Source organism: Pleurodeles waltl, chromosome 11, assembly GCF_031143425.1.
Source record: "Pleurodeles waltl isolate 20211129_DDA chromosome 11, aPleWal1.hap1.20221129, whole genome shotgun sequence".
Taxonomy (NCBI): Eukaryota; Metazoa; Chordata; class Amphibia; order Caudata; family Salamandridae; genus Pleurodeles; species Pleurodeles waltl.
In genome coordinates this window covers 477,519,247-477,538,363 of record NC_090450.1, presented here as the reverse complement: position 1 = coordinate 477,538,363, position 19,117 = coordinate 477,519,247, and the positions used below count along the sequence as shown (strand labels likewise).

Here is a 19,117-nt window from a genome sequence, read left to right as displayed (position 1 = left end):
AGTGGTACTCAGACCACTGAGCCGAAAGACATGAACCATCTCGTGTTCAGATTTGTTGAAGGGCTGAGACCATTTAGAATTAAGAGATTAAGAATCATTTGATTTGTTGGCAAGCAAAGCCGATTGATGAGGTGTTGCAGTATGCGAAATACTGTTGTGATGAGATTGAGCTGAAGCAGAAAAAGTTGAAGGAAAAAGTGATGGTGATGCAGATAAGGGCAGCACAGGCAGGAATGCAGGGAAATGGAGTTCAACAGATGATACAGCAGCAACCGTAAGGGAATGGTGTGTTTCAGGCACAACCGAGAGGTCGAGGTTTTGTGAATCGCGGTCCAGACTTGAATACTGTTGTGGTTCAAAATGATGCACAAGGGATGAAAAGGATGTCACCATGTCACGCGTGCGGGGGCGTGGGGCATTGGAAGCGGGAATGCCCAAATGTGGTGCAGGATGGTGTCGTTCAACAAAGCACTAATGTCGGTACATTGCAAAATGTGAGAGGTCCAAAATTGAGAAATCAAAATTCGAACTTCCAAAATAATATGGTTCAGATGCAGGGGCTACAGCCCATGCAGCAAATGCAAATGCCGCATGTTCAACCAGCACAAATACAGCAAGTACAACAGGAGGTTCCTATGATACCTAGACAGCAAATGCAATTACCACTAGCTCAGATGGGACAGCAACAGGTGATGCTTCCTCAGCAGGTCACGAGTCAAGTGATGAGCCAAAATAATACAGTACAGCAATTCCCACTGCGTGGTGAAGATGGAATGAATGAGGAGTGGTTGGATGACAGCTCAGATAGCGAAGAGTGCAGGCTTGCAGCGTCCCTAGAGGTATATCAGAGGGGACCCTATGTAGAGGGAAAGGTAATGGGTTACAAAGTTTCATTCTTGGTTGATACCGGAGCTACATGCTCTACAGTTAGAAATGCAGAGGTTCCGAAATTACCACTTTCGGGGCGTACCATAAGGGTGGTCGGAGTAGCAAACCAGTACCTGACAAATCCAACTACAGATCCAGTGCAAGTTGAGATCGGCAACTTCAAGGGACTGCATAAGTTTGTAGTCTGCGATTCAAGTCTGGTATCCCTACTGGGAAGAGACTTACTGTGCAAAACAAAATGTTTGATTACCTGTTCCAATGATGGAATCGAGGTGCAGACAAACAGTGATGATGAAGGGGATGATGGTCAGTTCTCAGAGTTAGAAATAGGAATTGCAAATGAAGATTACCCCTTGATTACATTATTCCCAATGCTTACAGTGATTGACTTACCAGCTGAGTTACAAGGGACAGTGACAGAGAAAGTGTGGGATTTGACAGGAAAAGAAATGGGATTGATAAAAGGAGTAGAACCAGTTAAAGTACAAGTGATACCAAATGCAGTGTTTCCTCAGGTGCCACAATATCACATGGCACAGGATGTCCTTATCCAGGTGTCACAAATAATTGCAGACTTTGTGAAACAGAGTCCTGAAGGAAGTGTTGAGAAGCCCATGTAATTCACCGATAATGGGTCTGAAAAAGCCTTGTGGGGAAAGTTCAAATGGTGCAGGATTTAAGAAAAATAAACGAGGTTGTGGTGAAATGTTGCCCGATAGTACCCAATCCAGCAGTGATTATGTTTGAGGTCCCGTGTGATGCTGAATGGTTCACCGTTGTAGACCTGTCACAAGCTTTCTTTTCGATACCTCTTCACGAGGACAGCCAGTTTTTATTCAGTTTCAAATTCCTGGACAAGGTGTACAGTTGGCGCAGAATTCCTCAAGGGTTTTCTGAGTCACAGTCCATTTTCAATCAGATATTGAAAAAGGACTTAGAATCCTTAGTACTGCCTTTTAACTCAACTCTAGTGCAGTACATGGACGACTTGCTGATCGCATCCAGGGCAAGGGATGACTGTAGGTATGACACAATTGCCTTACTGAATCATTTGGGAACAAATGGACATAAAGTGTCACCCAAGAAGCTGCAGTACTGCCAGAAAGAAGTGAAGTACTTAGGACACTTAATTGAAAGCGGGTCCAGGAGCATATCGAAAGAAAGAACAACAGCCATTTTGCAAATGAACCCCCCCAACAACAAAGAGAGATGTCAGGATGTTGTTTGGAATGGTGGGCTACTGTCGCCAGTGGATACCCAACTTCTCAATTATCTCAAAGCCTTTAATAATACTGACAGGTAAAGAGATTAAAGATGAACCGTATACCATAGCATTGTCCAAGGAAGAGCTTGAGTCGTTCATGGAATGGAGAGAGTGCATGTGCAGGGCACCAGCTTTGGGTATGCCTGATTACACAAAGCCTTTTCTACTGTTTTGTCATGAACGTGATGCTTGTTCTTTGTCTGTCTTAACACAGGTCCATGGAGGTGCAAATCGCCCTGTAGCATATTTTTCAGCTACCTTGGACCCCGTCGCAGCAGCCTTACCGGGTTGTTTGCACGCAGTTCTGCAGTTGGTCAGAGCCTCACGCAGTGTGAAGGCATAGTAATGGGATATCCCCTAACAGTAATGTTTCTGCATTCAGTTGAAATTTTGTTGACTCAAACCAAAACTCAGCACATGACAAATGCTCGTCTTACCAAATATGACACAATTATACTGGGGTCACCTAATGTTTCGCTGAAACGATGTACTGTGTTGAACCCGGCAACTCTACTTCGTGCTGAGAATACTGAGGTTAATAATGAAGAGGAAGTGGAGCATGATTGTCTTGAGGTAACAGAACTATGTACCAAGCCACGACCTGATATTCAAGATACACAGTTAAAAGAAAATGACTGTATTATGTTTGTTGATGGATCCAGTTTGAGAGACTCATTCGGAATGCTGAGAGCCGGTTACGCTGTATGTACCATAGCTGGTATCACTGAAGCTTCCTGGCTCGAGAGAGTGTATTCCGCATAAGTGGCAGAGCTAATTGCCCTTACTAAGGTATGCCACACAGCTGAAAATCTGAGAGTCACTATCTATACTGACAGCAGGTACGGATTTGGAATTGTACATGATTTTGGCCAATTGTGGTCGCAGAGAGGTTTCATGACCTCTTCTGGTTCTCCTGTGAAAAATGGTGAACAAATTAAGGATTTGTTACATGCGATTCAGTTACCTCTTGCAATTGCCGTGGTGAAATGCAATGCTCACGGTAAGTCACAAGACTTTGTGTCCATGGGAAACAGCTATGCAGATCAAGTCGCAAGGTTTTGCACATTGAACTGTATATTGTTCAAGGATCAGTGGGAATTGTTACCGCAAACTGAAAAGGACACATGCTTGAACCTTGCATTAAGGGTGGTGGATACACGAGATGAGCTGAAGACACTACAGGGTCGTGCTAGCAAAGAGGAAAAACGCTCCTGGCAAAGAATGCAATGTGTACAGAGGGCTGACGACTCGTGGGTCTCAGAGGAGGGAAAATTAGTTTTGCCAAATAGCCTTCTGTCACAATTTGCTAGGCTCTATCACGGACAGGCTCATCTTGGAAGAGATGCAATGATCAGGTCATTCAAAATCGATTGGTTTAACCTAAAGTTCAGACATGCCCCAGAGGTTACCTGTCACAGGTGCATCATCTGTCAACAGATGAATGCCGGAAAAGGGACTGTGGTAACTCTAAGCCACATTGGGAGAGCTGGCGGTCCATTTAGCAAGATGCAAATGGATCTCATTGAGATGCCTGTTTGTGGAGGATTAAAATAAGTGTTGGTGATTGTGTGTGTTTTCAGCCATTGGATTGAAGCTTACCCAACACGTAGAAATGACAGTCTCACAGTTGCAAAGCTGCTGCTTAGGGAACTAATACCCAGGTTCGGGTTTCCGGTCTCTATAGAATCAGATAGGGGCAGACACTTTGACAATGAGGTGATTAAACTCTTGTGTGCAGCATTAGATATTGAACAGAAGCTGCACTGTAGCTATCGCCTTGAAGCGTCAGGATTAGTAGAGCAAATTAATGGTACCTTGAGATCAAGAATGGCAAAGATGTGCGCAGCTACCAACATGAAATGGCCAGATGCATTACCCTTAGTGCTGATGTCAATGAGGAACACCCCTGATAAGAAGACAGGACTATCACCCCATGAGATCCTCATGGGCAGAGCTGAGGTTACCTGCAGTACCTGCAAATGCTCTAGTGAATATCACGGATGATATGGTGATGGACTACTGCAAAGGTTTGGCTGATGTGATTTGCTCTTTCTCTCACCAGGTAGAAGCTAACACATTGCCACAGATCGGTGATCCAGGTCACACCCTACAAGCCGGTGACTGGGTGGTTGTCAAGAAGCACGTGAGAAAGACGTGTTTGGAGCCACGCTGGAAGGGGCCATATCAAGTAATCTTGACAACAACCACTGCTGTGAAATGTGCAGGCATTCCAAATTGGATACATGCCAGTCACACAAAAAAGGTGACGTGTCCAACTGATGAGGAACTTGAAGTTTCCGGCACAACATTTACAGAGAGTGAAGTCTCAAGGCCAGAAAATAGCCAAGAGGGAACTGAGACTGCAGGAGAGCCCACTGAGAACAGCCTAGTTGCTCAAACAGGGAACGAGTTCGAGAGAGGTGACAGTGTGCCTATCTCAGTAGAGGCAGCAGGAGAACTAAATCAAGGAGAGGTTCTCCCAGAAGTAGACGGATATGAGTTAGAACTTGAACCCGTTACAGATCCAGAAGAAGAAGAAGGGGAAATAATAGAAAGAGATCAAAGTACACCGGAGTCCCCTGAGCCAACTGCAGGTCCATCAAGAGAAAACACCATATTACAAGAGGAGGGTGCTGTTCAGCGTCCTGAAAAGACAAACCGGAAAAAGACGCATAAGGGAGATAACTGGCCAGAGAAACAAGCTGCAAAAGCAAGAAGCGTACCAGGTGAAACAATAAACAGAAGAAACCGACACCACAAGAACAGAAGATCTGAGTGAAGGAGAATTGCAAGGCGAACGCAGATTGAAAAGGAAAAGAACTGCAAATAGGAGGTACGCAGGTCCTGAGTGGGCATATGCAACAACATCTGAATGGTAACAACAATTCTTAGCGTTCTGTTTTGATCGAGAAGTGCCAGGCCAATACTACGGTACCTGAAGTAATTCAAAGAAAGAGACTTTGTTAAAACAAAAACTGAAAACTTATGAAAAGAGACTTATAGATTACCGGATGAGACACTGATAACCTGATTTGACTTTGAGAACCTGATTATGACAAGCTGCTAACCTGATTTGACTAAGAGGGTCCTGGAGTGAGTGAAACACTGTAAATATACGCAGAAGAGAGAAAGAGACTTTTGCATAAAATTTAAAAAAGAGAGAAAAGTAAAGAGTTTATATCGTCCTCAAATTGATTACTGTTCTGCTATCTGATTCTTTACAGACATGGCTTATAATAGAGGTAGTAACAAGAAGGGTAAGGTGTGTGGTTGGTTGAGTCTTATATTAGGTATTGTGTGTGTAATAATAATTGTGGGAGTGATTGTGGGAATGCCGTGGTTGGATAAAAAAGTGATTAACCATGCTTCAAAACCTGAAACTACAACACTAACACAGTGGGAAACTTTTGAACAGGATGCAAAACACTTGCATGAGGGAACTAACTCAAAAGGGGAACTTTCTACTAATGTCTTCTATCGCCTGTTGAATGAGTACGTTGAGACCATGGATGCGAAAAACTGTTATGCGTGCACAAAGATTCCTTCATCAGTACAAGAAGGGGTCACTTACCATAGCCTTCCTCTAATCTACGGGATAAGCTGTAGCTTGCGATTAACAAGATTCTATAATCAAGAGCATGTGCAATACTTTTATTCAAATCTGGATGTTGTGTTTTCTTTTGTGCCTGTGATTGAGTTTCTGAACAAGCTCGCTAAAGAGCATAGTATAAAATTAGTGAGAGGTTTCTTTGAACCGACGCTTACATTTGGGACAGCTTATGCACACCGCAACAATCTGACCTGCTTATTGACACCTGTAGAGAAAAGCTTCTTAGATCACACCGATGATAGACGCAAAGCATTGAAGGAAAGATTGGAAAAAGGATTAGAGAAACGCACATATGCAAATGATTATGCTTACACTGCAATAAAGATGCAAGGCAAACTAGCTATAGATGCACTGCATGTAGGGAGGCTTTGTATATATAGGCCAAAATCCGAGCAGGACACTTTATTTGTGGGAACGAGTGAATGCAGACACATGTTTCTGTTTCAGAGTAAATAGACATTCATGTTAAATGGACAGGATCCAGCGATCCCTGGGATTTATTATATCTGTGGACTTAATGCTTATTACCGTCTCCCTAAGGGATGGTATGGGACATGTTATTTGGGAATAGTTTTCCCAAAGATTTACCAGATTGATGACTTAAAGCAAATACCTAAAACGTCTGAATTACAACATGCTAGACAAAAACGAGAGACAGCGGCTGCTGTCATTGGAGACATATTTGGAGCCATAATTCCTTCAGTAGGGGTTATCTTAAACTCCATAAAGATTCAAAACTTGTCTACTATTGTGGATAACATGCTGACAAATTTTACAGTGGCTATACTCCTGATGGATACTGAACTTGCTGCAGAAAGAGCTATGACTTCAAAATCGGCTTGCTTTAGACATTCTTTTAGCAAAGAGTGGGGGGGTCTGCAAGATGCTCAACGAGCGTCATTGTTGCTCATATATACCTGACAATAGTAAAAAGATTAGAGGTATGCTTACTAACCTAACTAGAGATAGTGCAGATTTGAAGGAACCTGGAGTGTGGGAAACATTTGGAAAAGGAATTGCCAGAGTAGAGAGCTGGTTTAGCAATATTTGGAATGGGGTACTCGCAAAAATATTAGGGGGGTCTATTAATTGTTATGGCCTGTCTATTAGGATTACGGGGACATGCTAAATGAATGATAAAATTAAAAGAAATTGGACAAAGAGAACCAGGAAAAATGAAGAAAGTGAAAGGGAGAAAATGTTCAACGAAATTTGGGAAAGTGCACATAAGGGACAAGATGTTGAAATGCGCACTATGCGTAAGGTGAAAAATGTAAGTGAAAGGTCAAAGGGAAAGGTTTGTGTGATGACGAACATCAGAGGAGGGACTGAGAGAACGTAGCTTATATAATCTATATTAACATGAAATGTTTATGAATTAAGGTGTGATGATATTGCATAGAAACTATAATAATAGCAATTTTGCCTAGACGTGCGCTTGAATTGTGACCACGAAGAGTGGCCACCAATGCATACGCAAACTAATAATGATGACCAAAATGTTTATGTTACGTTCAATTGAGCTTATACTAACATTTGCGTTATTAAATCTGTATTGAAAACCTCATAGGCCTTAAGTTAGCATGAGCTGCAGCTTAGCTCTCATATTAAATGCATTTTTCTATTTTTCCAGTGCACTGACTCACAAGGGTACATGACCCTGCAAGTTCTTTTTGGAAGATGAATGTAACCATGTAAATCCGTTTCCCACCGCTTCTCATCGTCTTGGAAAATAAATGTTAAAATGAATTGAAACAGTGTAGATTAATGTAATGTACGAGGTCATTCAAACCGGTGAAGACAATGGAACTGCTGACCAAAAGATTTGCAAAGAATTACAAAAAGACGAAATCATACCGGACGTGCCACTTTTGAAGACGTCAATTACAAAGACCAATCAAAAACTTGTAAAACAATAAGGGGTGAAGATTAGTATTACCTAATGCTTAATTTGATAGGTTAAAGATAGATAGATAGATAGATAGATAGATAGATAGATAGATAGATAGATAGATAGATAGATAGATAGATAGATAATGACCAATAGAATTTTGGGGGAATGTACAATGGAAAAGGGATAAAACACCATGTCACAGGGAGGTCATTTAGGTGAGTTAGGGAATGCTATTGATTTTATCCAGAAACTCTGTCACTCAGTTTGGTGACTTGGTGGGTTACTTAAAACCATCCTCGCCCTTAGATTGTCCATATTTACACTTTACCTCCTTACAAGGAAAGTGCCCTTTTTGCCCCGGAGCTGAGATTTGACTGATGGAGATCTGACTGATGTCCTGAAGACGAAGACTGATCCTGTACGCTGACCTAAACTTTGGAGGGTAATTATGACAATGCAATTGTAATTTGTCTGCTTGCTTTTCCTTTCTAGGTACCAACTGCTTGCTTTTGACAGAGACCTTAGCTAGATGTTTTCCAAATTGGTGTTCTAAATTGTTTTGCATGAAGCCCAACATGCTAGTGCTAATCAGTGGTTAGGACAGGTGTTCATCAAACTGACGCAAATAGACAAATGACCAGGATTATGTTATGTTGAACTGACGTGTTGTTGACACTCTGCTAAAATTGATCTATGTTCACGCCGTGTTACGTTCTGATGTTTGTGATTCTCGCCTACATGAAAGCTTATCAAAGTTGCCATATTGTGACTATGCTATTATGTTTATTGGTGTTGAGATTAACGCATTTGCTATTAGATTGTCATTAATAGGGAATAAAATTCATAAAATTCTACTAAACAAGGTGTGGTTATTCATGGCTGAAAGGTCATGGTAGCGTCTTTGAATTGATTAATGACTGACTAAAGTGAAATGCATTGTCGTGATAAATATTGATGACATTATTGATGTATTGATTGATGTATAGATTAGCTATCTCGTCCTAAGGTCTCTCTCAACTGGGTCAAAAGATTCATTGGCCTAAAACGAGTCCTGATGTGAAATAAATTATCATAAAAAGGACGCGTTAACATTAGGATAGAATGTAAAGGATTATCAACAGCAGTACTGGATTAATAACCTCGGGATTTTGATTCAGAAATAAATATTTGAATCAGAGAAAAGGCAAAATGATGAGTCTGTCGCACAGGTCAGTTCCATACTACAACCCTGCTCTCATGCAGTGCTAGAGCAATAGAATTACGAATTTTGACAGGGTACAAAAAGGTCCGGTGCCAGCAGGGCACACACTTGCTGATATACAACATAGGCTGTAGATTATACAATAATTTCATATATTTACATGTACTGGCCCTTTAATGTCAATATGGCTTCCAAGAATATCTTAGATCAAAGAGCTGGGATCTAATGACATTAGTGAGCAGTGTTGGACTGACCTTTCGGGCAGTCTGGCACTGCCAGATGGGCCTGTTTGAAAGGGCATATGGGCCATGATGGGACCCAAGCAAAAAAGAAAATCCATCCCAGACACTGGTGTTTTCAAGCAGGCCTATCTGTCTGTTCCAATCAGCCCAGTCTGACACACTCAGAAGACCCATACCCCTCCAACCCACTGGGTCCTGAAAATCAATGACTACTGCTGCTACTCTAGTATTAAAGGAATAAACAAACAAACACAGCTTCTAGCAAGATAAAACAAAAGTTATTCAAACAGAGGACAACTTATTATTTGATGCCTCGATGGTGCAAACAAGGCACCCTGGAATAAACTAAACTAATCAACAGTAATAATAAAATGTTGTATAAGGTTCATGTGGAGACAGAGCTGTACTGCTAAAGCAAGGACTGGCAGCCATAAATCATTTTACATATATGGTCTACTTTAATAAATGCCTTTTACATGGTTGCCATACAAACAAGACAATGAGTACTACATTCATTATTTGAATTCTTCTGGAAAGTATACTTGTTTATTTTTTTTTGAAAAGTCAAATTTTTTTATTACATACATAAAAGTAAAAACCAGGAGGATACAAAGGAAGACAATGAGTTCGCAAGGACGGATGGATAATATGCCCTTAGAAATAGGAACTCAATGGTAACTGTCTCCAGGTAAAGACACCTAATTGTAATAGTCCTGTTAGTACAGTTCATGACACAGTGGTGACAAATTCTTGCAGGATAATGGGTCTATAACGACATTGTATGTTCATTCTTAATTCTTCTTTTTTTTTTTTTTTTTTATGTCATTCCTAGACGTGAAAAGTTGACGTTTCGGCCTTGTCTTTATTTTGCCTCTTCAGGTCTTTGCAGAACCAATGTCAACAGCAATGTCGGAAGTTAAGTCAGAATGCAGAAAGTCTGTAAAGGGAATGTTGTTTTGCAAAAGTAAAAGGTTCCACGATTTGCTGTCAATATGGAGGTTAACATGACACTGTATCCACTTATATACAGTGCATTACAAAGACCAGCTTGTATGGCTACAACAAGCCAAGTAGATGTGGTGGAGTTCGGATAGGTAGGGTAAGACTGATGGAGAGCTTAGCTACATGCCAGGTGGGATTAGGGGGGGCACCGAATTCAGCCACCATTCAGCCATATTGGGACAAATGACTTGCCAAGCAGCATGATCTAAGTTTTATCAGTATTGCATTTTAAATGATTGCCTTACCAAGGTTATCCGATGGATGCAAGCCAATCTGGTAAATTGGCTCTAAAGCCCCATATGTGCATTACACATATAACTTTAGTAAAATCAAAGGTCTTAGCTAATGTAAGACCTAAAAGCAAAACCTTGATCCATACATTATCATCCAATCTCAGGACTTCCACTTCTGTCAAAAATAAAAAAATTAAAAAATAATAAAGTGAGGCTTGAGAACTTAAAGATTACATTCTAAAGCACAATTTACAGGGAGCTTGCTAAACTGGTTTTCGGCTGGCCATAGCATTGTTCGTGCTATGACAGAAACCACTAATGACTACAACGACCCCTAACTCCTTATTTGCTGGCTTTAATGACAGTGATGCCCTCACTACCTCCAATGGTGCAGCTCATCTCCCCGGAGCCCCTTTCTCACATGTATTTTATAGAGCTACTCATCCCAATGTTGAGTGCCAGAGCACATTACAAACATATTATACAGAAACACAAAATACAAATCTGTGATCTGAATGTTTCATGTTGTACTCTGAAGCAAGAACATTACAATATAGAGAATGGTTCTCAATTTCCTGCCAGCTCTTGCACAGCATGAAAAATACGTTGCTTTTCCAGTCATAAGTTGTGTTTCTCCTGGACTTCAAGCAGACACAATGAAAGCAATCCTGCTCTCATGGTGGTTTCACTCCGCTCAGGAACGGGAGCAGGTTCTTGAGAACACCCTTTCCTGCGCCCTGCCCAAAGTGGAACACAGGGCCAGGGGTTGTTCTTTGCTGTGTGAGTGGAATACTAGAAGGGGAAGCGAGCAAGGCACATGTGACTGAGGCCTATCCAAAATATATGCTTCAACTGGGTCTAGTTTCATTCCTTGGCCCAAAATAACCTTTTTCCAATACTTTCCTATCCCTAGAGGGACAAAGACACTGATCCTCTTCACTCCAAGACTAGGAGCTAGTGTGCCAGTGGCTGATGCTGGTCAATGTGATTCCTGAACTTCAGAATTTTGTTTCTAGTCCTTTCAGTTGCAGTTACAGCTACCTGAAGTTAATGATGGACCCTATCCATAATCAGAGTTCGCCATTCACAAATATTTAGTCTATGGGTTAAATGAATGCCCCCTATCTGGTAGGCACCACTGCCAACCAAACCTTAACTGGAAGGGAAACACTGGCCTCTGACATTTGTTCCCCAAGTGAGTCGCTGTTCTTGAACGTTTGTTTCCTGGGGGTTTACTAGTGACTGTTAGTGCTGGTCAGAGACAGCGGTACCCATACAATGTCCAACTGGAACGAATAAAGGATTTCACCCTATGCATGTGAGGACGTGAAGTATCAGATCCCTGGTAACATCTTCTGGATACCAACACTTATGAAGTGGCCCACTGGGTCCCAAAAACTTCATCTTGGCTGAACCACTGTTCCAGATCTAGAGCTGAAAGTTTCCTTTTTTCCTGTAATTTAGCTGGAACTTCAGCCAGAGATGCTCTTATCTACCGACTTGTCCAGCCTTGCAATTATGACTGGTGTGAAACTTCATATCTTTTTGTATTCTATTTGGCACTTAGACCTTGTAGACTGGCTTCCTGTCCTAAAGACTGGAAGTATTAAAGCTTACAAAGTTTAGTACAAAAACCTTGCCCTTACGCTGTACACAGAACTTCATGTTATTTTGACATATCATCTATAGTCTAAGCATTATAGGTGGGTGAGAGGTTGTAACATGCTAGAGAAAGTGCCATAACATTTGGCTTTCTCTGAATCATTTTAACGCTTTATCTTCCCTACATAAAATACATACCTATTCTTTTTATAAAGAACCACTCTAGTGTACATTGTGTGCAATTATTTTTGTTATTGAGTATCTGAATGTTAAACCTTTTTCCCAAGGCACCGATACAGAACCACCTCTTCACCTTCAGGATCCATGTCAGAGGGTTCCAGTTGGCACTCATGATCTCACTTGAAGGATAAGACCTGCAAGCTGATTAAGGACAGTAACCTCAGCACAAGGCAGATGGACAATGAGAAAATGAAGTACTAACGGATATGACAGACCTTGGGGGCATGGCTTGGCCGGCCAAGTTGGAGGGCACAGAATAGCGAGGCTTTGTGGCGAAGACCCGATAATCCGTTTCCCATCCGACATTGGGCAGGAGCTGGATCGCCGCATACCAACATACAAGCGAGCAGGAACCATGGAGGACAGGCGGCACTAATCGGGGGACCGGAGGAGGCACTGGAGGTGGCGCTGGAGCCGTTGAGGCCTGCGTGGGTGAGAGCAGAGGGGTGAGAAGAGAGGAGCAGCTTGGCCCGGGAGGCCTGCATGCAAGTGGTTTTACCCAGACGAGTCCCCGCGAGGACACAATCGACGGCAGTGATACGAGGTGCGGCAGATGTCGGTGAGTCGGCCCACGTGGAGACAGGACGTGGCCAGCAGGTAGCGGGGAAAGGAGGCCCGTGATTTCCAGCCTGGTTGGGCCAGAGGATGCCGGGGTCTCCCTGCGCTGCCGGAGTGGTGGCAGGGAGACCCAGAAGCGCGCCTGATACTGGGCCTAGAACTGAGCCAGATTCAGAGCTGTGCCGGTGGCCTGGGGTCCCGAGGAGGGGCCCACACACTTGTCGGTCCCCTCCACCCCCCAATGAAGGCCTGGATCCTGCAGGACCGGACCTGCAGCTTTTTGTAACAGAGGAGAGGCCCTGGTCCCGCACAACACCGCCACACCGGGCAATTAACTGAATTGGAGAGGCCACACTACAAGAAAGCAAGAGAAAGCCCCCCCGGTGGAGCCTGAAGCAGAGGCCGAATTCGGACATACACAGCTGAGCAATGCGGCAAACCAACAGACTAGTTGGTATCTATTACCGCCTCGAGGAGGGCTGCTCATGCTGCTGCGCATCCTGGTCTTCACACCGCACGTAAGCGGGCCCACCTGGGTTCATGGTCACTGGAGCACTGCGCCCACGTGGCTGGTGTGGCCCAGAGTATCCGAATCAATGAGCCTAAGCCGGCAAAACCCCGCAACTAAAGAGATGGGCCGCCTACACTTGAGCAGAGAACAAGCAGCCAGCGCTGAGGCCTTGGACTCTGATGGCCACAAACTGGACGCAGTCTTTGCAGTGGTCGAACACATTGGCACCTCTCTGGACCAGGCCCGAAACTCGTTGGAAAGCAAAATTGATAAGATGGCTAGTGACCCCACCCTGCTTCATGCAGATCATCGCAAACTGGCGGATAAGACTCGCTCGCTGGAAGGCCAATTAGATGAGCTCGCTCCTAAGACGGGTCAACTGGAGACTTCTATGCAAGCAGTACTGGGCAGAATAGCGGTTCTGGAGCATCGTGCCGAAGACGCTGAATGGTGCACCAGGAGAAACAACATCTGTATCGTGGGCCTTACGGAAGGCGTGGAGGGCTCTGACGCAGTTGCCTATACTGAGAACTGGCAGGATCAATTACACCTTTCTTCTCCGTTGAAGACGCCCATCGGGTCTGGACAAAGGCCCGACCGCAGGCTTGTGTCCCTTCCTGCTCCGCTTGTTGCACTTTGCAGACACAGACATTATTTTGCGGGAGGCGAGATAACTCCCAACATTGACAATGCACAGTTTATGATGTTCCCGGACTACACCATCGCCATACAAACACAACGGACCTCCTTTTTGTCTGTGAAGCGCAAACTCCGTGCCCTTAATCTAACATACTCCCTCCTTATCCCCGCTAGGCTGCGTGTAGTGGCCTGTGAAAGGGTACACTTCTTTGACACCACAGAAGCAGCGTGGGAGTGGCTGGAATGTATGAACCTGGTCAGTCAAAAAGAGGTGATGGCAGAAGGACTCGCGACCCCACAAATGGAGAAATCTCAGGCGACATGATGCCCCTCCCTTGGGAGCAGGCCATGCCCCTAACCAGGAACAGATTATACAGGAATGACAACAAGCGCTATCAGAGAAACGTCAGCTATTTCAGATACTGAAGCAGAACTAGTAAATTCTGATGTCGAGGACGGCTCCGTCACCAAAATGCTTTCCGGCACTGGATCTTCCATCCCTCCACACCCCTCCCCCCCCCCCAACAAACCCCCACACCCACCCACCCGCTGTGACTCCGCAGACAGCGGACAATATTATCTGAGCTTCTACTGCTGTGATATGCAAATTTCTCAGTCCACAAACCGACGCACAAGGCTGTTATATGGGATAACTGGGGGCCGAGCTGCGCTGCATATCAACCCTGCCTCCATATGGTCTAGTTGACTAGTTTCTTGTGAGAACTACTATGCTGTGCTGCTCCCACCATCCCTGGCTGCGCGGCAAGTGTTGAATCCACACCTAGATTGTTTGGTCCTGCATTAGGCGTTGTGATGCGTACCTATCTGCTGCTCAAGTTCACGATGCATCAGGTGCATCCGCCCTAAAGCTTGCTGGGCAATACTCACCCACTCCACTTCTTTGTGGGTACTTCCTTCTCATATTAGTTACGCAAGACAAGCAACTTAGATAGTTTGGGCAGATACTGGTTGTCCCTCTGCTCTGATGGTATTCTACAGCATTATCTTTAAGGCAGCAGTTCGTTTCGAGCTGCGTACGTTTGTTTTTGATTGGAGCCCGGGTAACTCCTGCTTCCCCCTCATCCTGCACCTCATCCATCAGCCATGTGGAGTTAAACCTCCCCGGAACAGGGCTCTAGGGAACCACTGATCTGCTGACAACCATGAATACTGCCAACATCGGTACATGGAATGTGCGTGGCATACACACGCCAGCACACAAATATTCCATACACTCATACCGTAGGAGACACTCTATCCACATAGCACTTTTTCAAGATTGTGCAGCTGGAGATTGCCAACCTGCCGCGGCACTGGTGAGGGCAGCTCTTTGCAACAAATTTTTCTTCTTATGCCAGAGGGGCTCTAATTTGGATCAGCCCAGGTATTCCATTCATGGCTGAAGGCTGTGAAGTCGACGCTAAGGGGCGCTCATACTTGTGCGCAGATGCTAGAGTAGTCGGGCGCTATTGTTGGGGTCCATCTATGCAACAAATATGCACCAGGCCTCTTTCCTCTGTAAGCTACATGGCCTACGATGGAGCTATCTTCCTTGGCTGCTTGGGGATGATTTCAACAGTGTACTAGATCCCCACCTTGACTGTTCCTTTCCCCTGCTGCGCCTGCATTGGCCGCCGCGCGTGCACTGCAGGAATGGCTCCAGCAGTGGCAGCTGCTAGACCCATGGCGCCTGCACAATCCTGAAACTAGGGTCTACTCGTTTTTTTCCAGTTCCATATCAATTACATGTACGTCTTGACAGAATTCTTTGCACAACAAATCTGAACTCCGTGGTCCTGCGGACTGATTACTCAGGCCGTACTCATTGTGATCATAATCACCAGTTCCTACAGCTGGGTTGGGATACATCCCCTCCCTTCATCCGCACATGGCGAATACGTCCCGAGCTGATGGAGGATGCTGCGTTTAAGGCATTGTTGGACGCAGCCATCCCAGTGTACTTTGAACACAAAGCTGGCTCTGCATCGTCAGGTCTTATTGAGTGGGAGGCATTCAAGGTCTTTATAAGAGGGCATTGTCTGCATGTCAGTTGAGACTTGTAAGGTATAAATGCTTATACAAAAATACAACTGTGCGAACAAACATTACAGCGGCAGCTTAATTTGTATACAGAGCTTGTGTAAGAACACCTGGAAAGGGTTTGGTTGAACCACTGCAGCCTTATTAGAATTGCCAACGCTGTCTGAGGAAAACAGGACTTTAATCTGATAGGAATTTGGATGTTGATGGTCCTGTATTCCGCGTTGTCTCATGACAATAGAGGCTTGCCAAACACTTAACACCATGCAAACGTGAGGATTTGTGGAGAAGCAACAAAATGGCTAGAAGGCCACAAAGCGAAATATCACATTTGAGGACGTGCATATCAGATATCTGTGCAGCTCCTCCTAAACTATATTACTCAGTCCACCATTAAGGTGAAACAATTTAAATGCTACATTTTACAATCAAAATGTTGAAGTCATCCAAAGACAACAAGATTTGAGTAACCCAGATTTCTTCCCTTGCTATGACACCACACGCTAGCCAATCTCCGTGTCAGAGTCCGAAACCCTACATAGAATATGTAAAAAATGCAGCTCTAAAAAAAGGTGTCAAAGTTGGAGGGGCTATACCTCACCAAACTTTCAAAGGAAAGGGCATGCTGGGTGTTACTCAATATACACTCGTTTTTCTTAGAGGTATAAACTCTTGTGCTGTTGTTTTTAAGGCACTGAAGACACAACTCCTAATGATGACCTACACTTGTAGCTGTGCATTACTCTTACCACTCAACTCGGCCCCTAAATGGATATATAATGACCCTGCCACTCCTGTAAAGGAAAGCCTCTGTTTTCCACTTCAAGCACACTACTCCATATTCTAAAATTAAACGTAATACAATACAAAATTCCCTACCCATCAAATAAGAAACAATAATGCGGAGGGTAAAGCAAGGAGAAGAGTCCGTAAAAGATCTGCCGAAGGGAGAAAAATGATGATGTCCCTGTTTTACTTTATTTCTTGAAAACAGAAATTGGCCAAGTCATCGACAGAGAAAGCACGTTGCTGAAAGTAGTCTTTAGAAAAATAAAGTGTAATCACATACCAACAAAATCTAAAGTTTGCACTACCAGACATTTCGGAGCATAAACTAGAAACTTGATTACCTACATACACTTCAGATCTAAGCCACTGCTACGTAACTGGTTCATGGGCCAACGTAAGGAAGGAACTGGGATAAATTCTACTCGTTTTTTTCTAATAGTCGAGTGCTTTTAATCGGGCCACAGGAAGTTTGTAATGTGTGGCCAAGAAATATAAATGAGCAGCAAACGTTAATCCAGAACAATTCAGCAGTGTTGCCTAACCAGTATTGTCTGCGCGCTGCACCCAGTAAACACTGTGGCATTTACATACCATGACTTTGAAGTGACTTGTTCACAACAAGTGAAAGTCTGACATTTCCAAAAGCGAAGGAGGAAGCTAAACTACACTGCCCGTGGTCACCCTCACAAAGCATCCGAGGTTTCGGCCAGTCAGGCATGAGAATATTACTGCATCTGTTAGAAAGTAAGAACAACGAGCTGAGTCATTACATGAGTATTGGATTGGTCATGGAAGAGCTGCTGTAGCGATAGGCAGAATGGTGTGAAATTACGGGAGGGGTGGTCACAAAAAATAGTAACATTTAAAATTATTTCTTCCGCAATTGAGGGCAGCCAAGACACCGCCTCCAAACTGCTCAAATAGCAACCAACCATTTTCCAGCCACGTTGTGGACACAACGAAATTGAACCGTACAACGTTGCTCTTCGCTGTGTTTCTTTGCCAAAAATATGATATATATATATATATATATATATATTATTTTTTAACTGAAGCGGTCGAAGCAATTAAAAGCGATGGCGACTATTTAATCATTTTTAGCTAATTGATCACTGGCCTAATTTAAAGTTGCAATCGTATTTAAGGTTTGCTCTCTCTTGGTTTTTTCAAGCTTTGCAAATACCCATATTCAGTTTGCAAAAGTTAAGCTTAAGTTTTTCTGGTTGTTCACTTCTACTACCAAGACGTTTGCCTGTTCTTAGATCAAAAAGTTATCACTATTTTCTGAAGCCAGTTTTTTTTTTTCTCCTCTTTGGCTCCCTAGTGTGCCCCGCTCTTACTGCTACAGTTTAGGGCTTGCATGTACAGAAACACAAGAGCTCTCGAATTTGTTGAGCTCAACCAAGTTTCGTACTTCTTTCAAATGTATGAACCAGGACACTTGATGTTTACCCAACCTATCGTGCTCAAACAGGTTTGAGCACTAAATCTCCATACATACTGATCATCATAATTCATTGCTAATCTTCAGAGCTTCTCAACAAAACCAGCACGAGTTTTTTTAAGGATACCAACTAAAATATACCATCTAGTGTACGTGCATCACAGAAGTGGACATTTCAGACTATTATCACGATATCGAGGGCATTCTGATTCATAAATCCAGCGATGCAACTGCCTCAAATCCCTCTCTAAAAGCGCAGTCATAAAATCAAAACTTTACAAATGTAAATGTAAGTGTTATGCAGGAATCAAAATGCAATTACAGAGCGAAGCAAATAGGCCTTTAGATAACCAGGAGATATTGGTGATAGATCTAAATGTGTCTTTCAGTTGCTCTATGTCGTCATGGAATAACATTAAAGCTCTATGATAATCGTCTGGACCAAATCAAGACGACGTTCTGCACTATTTAAATTAAGACTAAGCAAGTTGAGAACCGGTTTGAGGTCATGAGTGGCTTTCTATGAATCTCAAGGCCAATCATAAACCAGCACTTGGAATGAGAGGGATATGAATGAGAGTAGTGTATTTCTAGAGTAATCGACTTAATAAACAAAAGACATGCAAAGGCCAGAAAAAGAGCAGGGAGAGCTAGTGAAGTGCATTTTAAAGAGAATGAGAAGGGAGAAGTCCTTTGTAGTTATTTGGTTGGGAAAACACTGCAGACAGTCAGGGGGAAGAGCTGTGTTGACAGCGGGCAGTGTATAATGGCTGGACAGTGAGTTCAAGAGAATGTCTGTACAGTGAGTTGGGCACTTTGTTGAGTGTAAGTAAGTAGGTAGACCGTGCTCCTTTCTTCCCCAGGACACTTAATTTCTCAGAAGAGCCTAAAACAGTAGTTCATAGTATCACGTAATAAAAAGACCATGATATAATTCTTACCTACTACACTGGTTGTTTG

The 19,117-nt window shown here is 43.5% G+C and overlaps 1 protein-coding gene across 13 annotated transcripts in view; it reads right to left on the bottom strand.

Moving 5' to 3' along the window:
• AGFG1 (ArfGAP with FG repeats 1) overlaps positions 1–19,117 on the bottom strand; it is a 328,958-nt gene that overhangs the window by 308,494 nt on the left and 1,347 nt on the right. The gene's annotated exons all lie outside the window — the stretch shown is intronic.